This window comes from Spea bombifrons, chromosome 11, assembly GCF_027358695.1.
Source record: "Spea bombifrons isolate aSpeBom1 chromosome 11, aSpeBom1.2.pri, whole genome shotgun sequence".
Lineage (NCBI taxonomy): Eukaryota > Metazoa > Chordata > Amphibia > Anura > Pelobatidae > Spea > Spea bombifrons.
Window position 1 is genome coordinate 2,069,598 of NC_071097.1, and position 7,248 is coordinate 2,076,845.

The window sequence follows — 7,248 nt, forward strand, 5'->3', positions numbered from 1 at the left end:
GTCCTGCTTTTGACCACATAGGGGAGCCTGGGGCCGATTGGGGCCGATCCTCCCAACAAACTCTCTATAGGAGGCGCTTCGGGTAAGGTGAGCGGATGACCACGCCCTCTCCCACGCCCACTTCTGTTGCTGGTTCCGCCCCTTCTGACTTGGACACCAGAAATTGTTTTGGGGAGTTTGAGGAATAGAATGGGATAATAAAAGTTGGGATGTAGGGAGTGGCTAGTGAAAAAGGGGCGGAGAAAAGACAGAAAGCAGTGGTACTGGATGCACAGCGGGTGGAGCTAAAAGCCACTCCCACCATCAAGAGATAAGCACTACATTTATTTCCATTTCCCATGACACCTCACTTCCTGTTGTAGCCCTGCATAGTTTTAGCGGACGGCGCATGTGCATCTAGCACTCCCTCCGCAACGCTATTATCACAGATATTTTACAACGAGGGGGTGCTTTATATATGATGGGGCAAAAAGATGGCCGCCCCCGCATAGAGCACGAATTAAAAAAATGGTTATTTATCAAATTAATACATTTTCAAAGCAAATGTGGAATACACATATTTACTGGTCCTCAATGAAAGAAATCCAGTTGGAGACCGACGTGGTTTTGAAGTGATTATTTTCATTGGATGCCCGTTTCGTAGATGTCTTTCTTGTATCTGGGCCAAACGAGAATCAACCATCTGGAATCGGAGGCTGACAATTAATCTGGACGCGCCTGCTAATCCGATTTATCAACCTTTGTGGCTTTTGTTGACCTACTGGGACCGGGTCATGTGACAGCAATTATCTCTGTTATATAGAAGCACAGAAATGTGCCAGCAGATCAGCCCCATTCGGCCCTTCTTGTTCCTGCTGTAAAGACGCAATCCTTGATCTTGTCTTAGATTCTACTTGCAATTCCTCACACAGCCACTAGGTGTCTCAAGCAGGAAGTACGTGATTTACACTATTTTTTTAAACCTTTCTGTGCTGGCGTTCAGTGACATACTAATCATTGGTACTACCAGCCTCTCACCCCCACCCTGCGATAATTTTTCTGAGCACCAGGATATGACATCATATCCCAACGCTCCGCCTTTTAAAGACCCGGATGCCCTCCATAGCGTTAATGGGCTGGTTGGGGAGATAGATTTAAATTAATATTACAATTAAAAAGGGAAACTCACAGGGCCCTACCAAACAATACGGATCTCCTTTCATGATAATTGCTGCATTAAAACAGCCCACAAAAAATATTTTTGTAAATCTTAAAAAAATATATATTTTTGGGGGGGAAATGTGTTTTTTTTAAAAAAAAGTAATTTACACAGTTGAATAATCAGTGATTTATTAAATAATAAAATGGATTTTAGGCTTCTTTTTTGGAGGTTTTCTTCGATGCGACACGCGTCTTAAACTAGTATCCCCCCCTCCCCCGTTCTTTCGGAATCTCTTAAGCAACCTACAAAATGGAACCTAAGCTGTAATATAAAGCAATTTTTTATTTCGCCATGGCAACCGATCAAATAAGTACATTACCCGGAGCATCCCAGCTCTAATCATTCAATTAAAATAATACCGTTATCATTCCCTGATCCCGCCGGATGAAGTCACCGCGACCTTCTGATGAATTAGTGAAACTATAATCCGTACGGCTTTTTGCTTCATCGCCCAGAATGCATTTTTTTTATATATTTTATTCACATTTCTAGAGCTGTGGGGATTGTGTTAATATCACATGGTGTGTAATTACCACACAATAACCTAATCTAAATGTACATTGTATTTTCTTCTTAATCGCTGATTATTATCAAAGGGGAGCTGCGATCATTTTTTCTGTGCGCCAGGATATGACATCATCTCCCAACGCTATGTTCCCAACGCTCATGTTCATCAAAAATGAAGGTTTAGCATTTTGGGGTCACTATATACCTATCACTCAATGTTTCGGGAGACCAAATTGGGAAAGGGGTGGGACCAGAGACAGGAAGGGGTGGGTCAGAGGCGGGGATGGAAGTGCTGATTTGGCCCGCTCTGCTTCTCAGAGAGAGAGCTACAATGGAGGTCTGTGCTTCAATAGCCCAGATCTTCATTAACTTGGTCCAGGGATCAAAGGATCGCCCTAATTGGCCTGTGCTCTTCAGCAGGACAGTGCCTGAAAGTGGAAACTCTTCCTTGAAAACTAGGAGTGTTGGGAGGTATGCCCAAGGTAACTTGGTAGTCCTTCAGGTTTCTGACGAGACAGTTCTTGAAAATCGAGACTGTCCTGTGAAAAAGCACGACCACTGGGAGGTATGTGTACCAGGTATTTCCCTACCCTACAATAGCCTCAGAGTGATGCATTTAGGTTTGGCCCTAGGACTGACCCTAGGCAGAACCAAAGAAATCCACCATGCCCTACCTCTGCTATGTGTTGCCCTAGGCCTGTACAGTCTATTGGACCTATATAGCCTGCCCCTATAGAGACCTCATATTTATTTTTAGTTATTTTCATTCTTTAGGTTTAGAAGGAAATCTAAAATTTCCAAAATATGGTAGCCTCAACTCACCCCTTGATTCAATACTCCTCCGAAACCAAAAAATATACTTCCTTATTGACATTTTCTGTGCCCAGTGATGCGAGTCATGGCTTTATGAGATCCATCACTGCTTTATGAGATCCCCTCACGTATTTCAAGACCATATCTCCATCTGTAGACCTCACAGGACATGTCGGATGGAGAACATCCAGTTTTGTCCCAGTGTACCCCCATCTTGGCCACGATGGATGGACATCATTCATCTTCTAGCACCCTATTTATGGATCTGTTATGGAGTGATGATTATCTCCAAACCTTTTGGTAACCAAAGAGCAAACGGCATGACCATGAAGATGATTCCAAGATGGAGAGGAGGAGAGGGAATGGAAGGTGTTATCGGGAGGTAGAAGATGAGCTGAAGTGAAGAGGTTTCTAATGGTCCACGGTGTCTGCTGAGATCATTGGTACAATGTCACCATAACAATGCAGCGTTTAATCAGGAAGCTTCTATGTTTACACTTGAAACGTCTGCCTCTAGAGGGCAGCAGAGACAATGAAATATTTTTTTTGTTTCTTTTTTTTGTCTTTTACTCCATTTTGACAACGATGCAAAGAAAATGACATTATATATATTTATTCATTTTTATTATTTCCTTTACTCTTAATATATAGTCTATATCATGATATTGTTCACTATATTAGTACGTATTGTAAGGAAGTTTTACTTTACCGAGAGGGTAGTAGTTGAGTGGAACAGCCTCCCAGCAGAAGTGGTAGAGGCTAATACACAGAGGGGATTTTAGGGCGGCTGGTGACGCTGCCCAGGGATCACCAAAGATAGAAACCCCACTGGATACAACTATATTTATTTCTTGGGAACATCTAAGAAATATCTAGCACCCAGGACCTTTATCTAACGGACACATAAAGGAAAAGCCATTTTGTCTACAGACCTTCAGGAGTGGTTGACAAGGTGGCAAGGTTTGGGGTGGGCTAAGAGGTCACAGGCAGACCATCTGTCTGTGACCTGAAGACCAGTTGGGCCAATTGTTCCTGGTGGGTCAAAGTAGTCATAGATGGGCTAGGAGGAAACAGGAATCCATATTGGGAACCAGGTAGACGTTCTAGTTATGGTGGAATTCCACCAAGTGGCCCCCAAAAATATGCCAAATAACTTCAACACTGGGACGGTATACCGATAACATTAAGTACAGCTTCGTGAGGCTTTGTTACCGCAAGAAGGTTTGAGGAAACTCCAGCCAAAACCTTCTTAGATGATTCTTTGGAAACCCGACCGCATGTCAACATGTAGCTACGTGCCTCCCGAGAGTATCGGGTGCTGACTGACAGGACCATTACCCGGAATGATGGCTCCATCGGAAACATAAGATTAATGTGCCACGTCTGAAGCCGGAATTATCTCGCCGTCGTACATTAACCGGTGCTTCTCCCGTTGGTGGAACTCGACGTCTTGTGTGAGGTTACCTGGACTCTGTAGGATCCTGGTCGTGTTCCAAGATGTCACCGAGGAACGCCGGACCCAGAACTCGTCACCTGACGTATACAAGAGGGCACATTTTGAAAGGGTCCTCAATTTCTGTGATTTTTCAATAAGAAATGCCGCCCCGTTGATGACGGAGGACATAATATCACGTCCCACCAATGTCACTTGACCAAAGGAACTGGCGACACCATCGCGTGGGACATTTAAGTAGCCCATGATCTTCATGATGTGAGCGTCACGTGATGTTACACTCTCTCTGGATCGCCTCCTCTGTAAATTCCCCATGTACAATGGTATTAACCCCTTACATACCGCTACCCAGCAACAAACCCCTCAATCTTCTAACGAAACATGCATTTTTTTCCTAATTACTTGTGCTGAACGGACAGGAGGAAAATCGGCAAACCGTGGTCTCTTGGGCGGGTGGAAACCCCTTAACCCCTTAACGCCCCGTAAGACGATTTCTTTTAATCAAACGTGACTCCAGAAAGGTGAATCGACCTAACCTTTTAAAATGGACCGACGTCTTCAATTTTAGCGAATTGACCAATATATAACGGTCCTAGAGGTCCAATCAATAAATGTACTCAGGCTCGGAAAAAAAATTGTTAACGAATTCCCTAAATCCGGTGGCTTTAAGGCATTTTACAATTAACCCCTTTATTCCCGGGGTATCCGAAAAAAGACAGATGATATTGTTTGTTTCCTGCATGTCCTAGGCATTACTAGGGAAACTATGGAAAGTTTCAGTAATGTTTCGACCTTTAATGGTATAATGTATGGCGATTGTGTGATATATGGATAGGGTTTTCACTACAACAGAGAAAACCTTGATGGCTTTCATCTCTTTGTCTGTTCGGATTAAGTATTTTGTAATCTATTTATATAAAAATGTATAATATAATTATATAACTATATATAATATATATATATATATAATAACTATATAAATATATTATATTTATTTATTATATATATAATTAAAATTCAATAAATATTAAAATTTTGGGTAAATATTTAAATTTTGGGGTCCAGTTAGACCCTAACGTAGAACATGGTCTATCGCCGTAGCTACAGAGAAAATACTTATCTGGATTGGTTGCTATAGTGATAAGACCACTTTAAACATTGTTTTATATATACGACTCCCCATCAGAGCTAATTTACAATAAAATTGACTAAATTGACGATAAGAACTCAAATACAGGTACAGAAACATTTAAATAGACCCCCCCCCTTCCCTCAGTTGGTACGGCCTGAATCTGTCTCAGATTCTGGAGGCCGCCCTTGTTGTCAAACACCACACTGAGCTGATGCTTTATGGCAATGCTAATGAAGTCTGCCCTCCATAGACTTTCTTTAGTCAGAGAGTCCATCGGGGTGATTGAGACCGAGGCATTCTATTGTCTCCCACAGGCAGTATGATAAGGAGTCGGGGGGGGTAGTCGATCGGGGGGTCAGATAACAGAGCGAGAATCATAGAAATGGCTGATATGCAGCTGCCTGAAAACTTTATATTATGGGGCGAAAACTGCAACTGGGGTAAAAAAGAATATTTTGGAAAATGTATTGTTAATCTGATATGTGCGCCCCTTTTTAAATTTACCTATACATGACAAAGGCCTAATAGATTGTAAGCTCCCAAAACCAGTGCCTTCTTCTCCTTCTGTACTAGTATCTCCTAACGTATATTGTTAATTTTAAAGTTATTTTTAGTGTCCACTGTCACAGCGCTACAGAACCTGCTGGCGCTATATAAATTAATGTTATGTAATGTAACCCCCCCCCACCGTAACAGCTCTATGGTATCTGCCGGCGATATATAAATGAATGTAATGTAATGAAACGCAAAGGTCCGCATTACCCCCGGTCATGCACGTTATGAATTATTCGGTACATATCCTGAAATAGATATAACCATGATTCCAATATTCAGAAATAGAACATTACGGGCCGACCTGCCAATAATTCCGATTTTCCATACGTGACGGCCGGCAGCGACAGACATTAACGTCATTCTCCAAGCAACATGCTTCACGTCATTTAAAACAAGTCTGTCGCTTTTCTCAAATGCCACGTTTTTTAAAATAAAGCGAAATAATGCCGTTAATAGAATAAATTAAGCGACAGATATGTATTTCGACTCCCCCCCTTTCTGTGTATGACATGGAACGCTCCAACGTAACTTCCTGCTCTCAGGATCTGCATGATTTTTTTTGAATAGTTTTTGTTTTAGTTTTATTAAAGATTTTATTCAAGCCTTTCGCAAAAGAGGAACGGTTAATCGGCAGAGGGAAATCTTAAAATAAAAAATATATATAATTTTGGGGGATATTTTGCATTAAAAAAATAAGATTCTCGTTTAGATTTTATTCAAAATAAGCAGAATGGTTAAGAAGTGAAATCTTAAAAAAATAAAAAATAATTTTGGGATATTTTGCATTAAAAAAATAGATTCCTAGATTTTTTTGAATAGTTTTTGTTTTAGTTTTTTTCAAGATTTTATTCAAGCCTTCGCAAAAGAGGAACGCTTCATCGGCAGAGCGAAATCTTGAAAATAAAATATTTTTGGGGGATATTTTGCTTTAAAAAAATAAAAATTCCTAGATTTTTTTAATATTTTTTGTTAGTTTTTCTAGATTTTATTCAAGCCTTTGGCAGAAGCGGAAGGGTTAATCGGCAGAGCGAAATCTTACACCCGTTTTAAGCCGCACAAACGTGACTCGCAACAAAGCCGAGACTTCCGCCTGTCACCGGAGATCGCTTCCCAGGGGCCAAACAGACCTGTTACTTTTAACCATGACATCACTCACAACATTGTTACCTTTGAGCAGACGTTGTCACCAAGTCAGAGACAAGCCAGTCGTAACGGAGACGGCGGTAGTTACCGTATTCCTTCGCCGGGTCCCTTAAAACGTCTCAGGCGAGAACCCCCCTTTTTTTTTTTCCTTTTGGATACTTTTCATCGTCCAATCACATAAAACTTTTTTTTTTTTTTTTTTTATAAATTCTATAATTCTGAATGCAATTTTTTTTCTTCCTTTGACGTTCCGGAAGATAGAACCATTATGCCGTCACATTTTTGGTGGACGGACTAAATAAAATATTCTTTTTTTTAAAGATTTTTTGGAAATTTTTGGAATTTTTTTAACCGACAAAAAAAAAAAAAATTTTTCTAAAATTTTCAAAAATTTCATTTAAAAAAAAAAAAAATCAAAAAAATTTAAATCAAGGGCTCATTAGA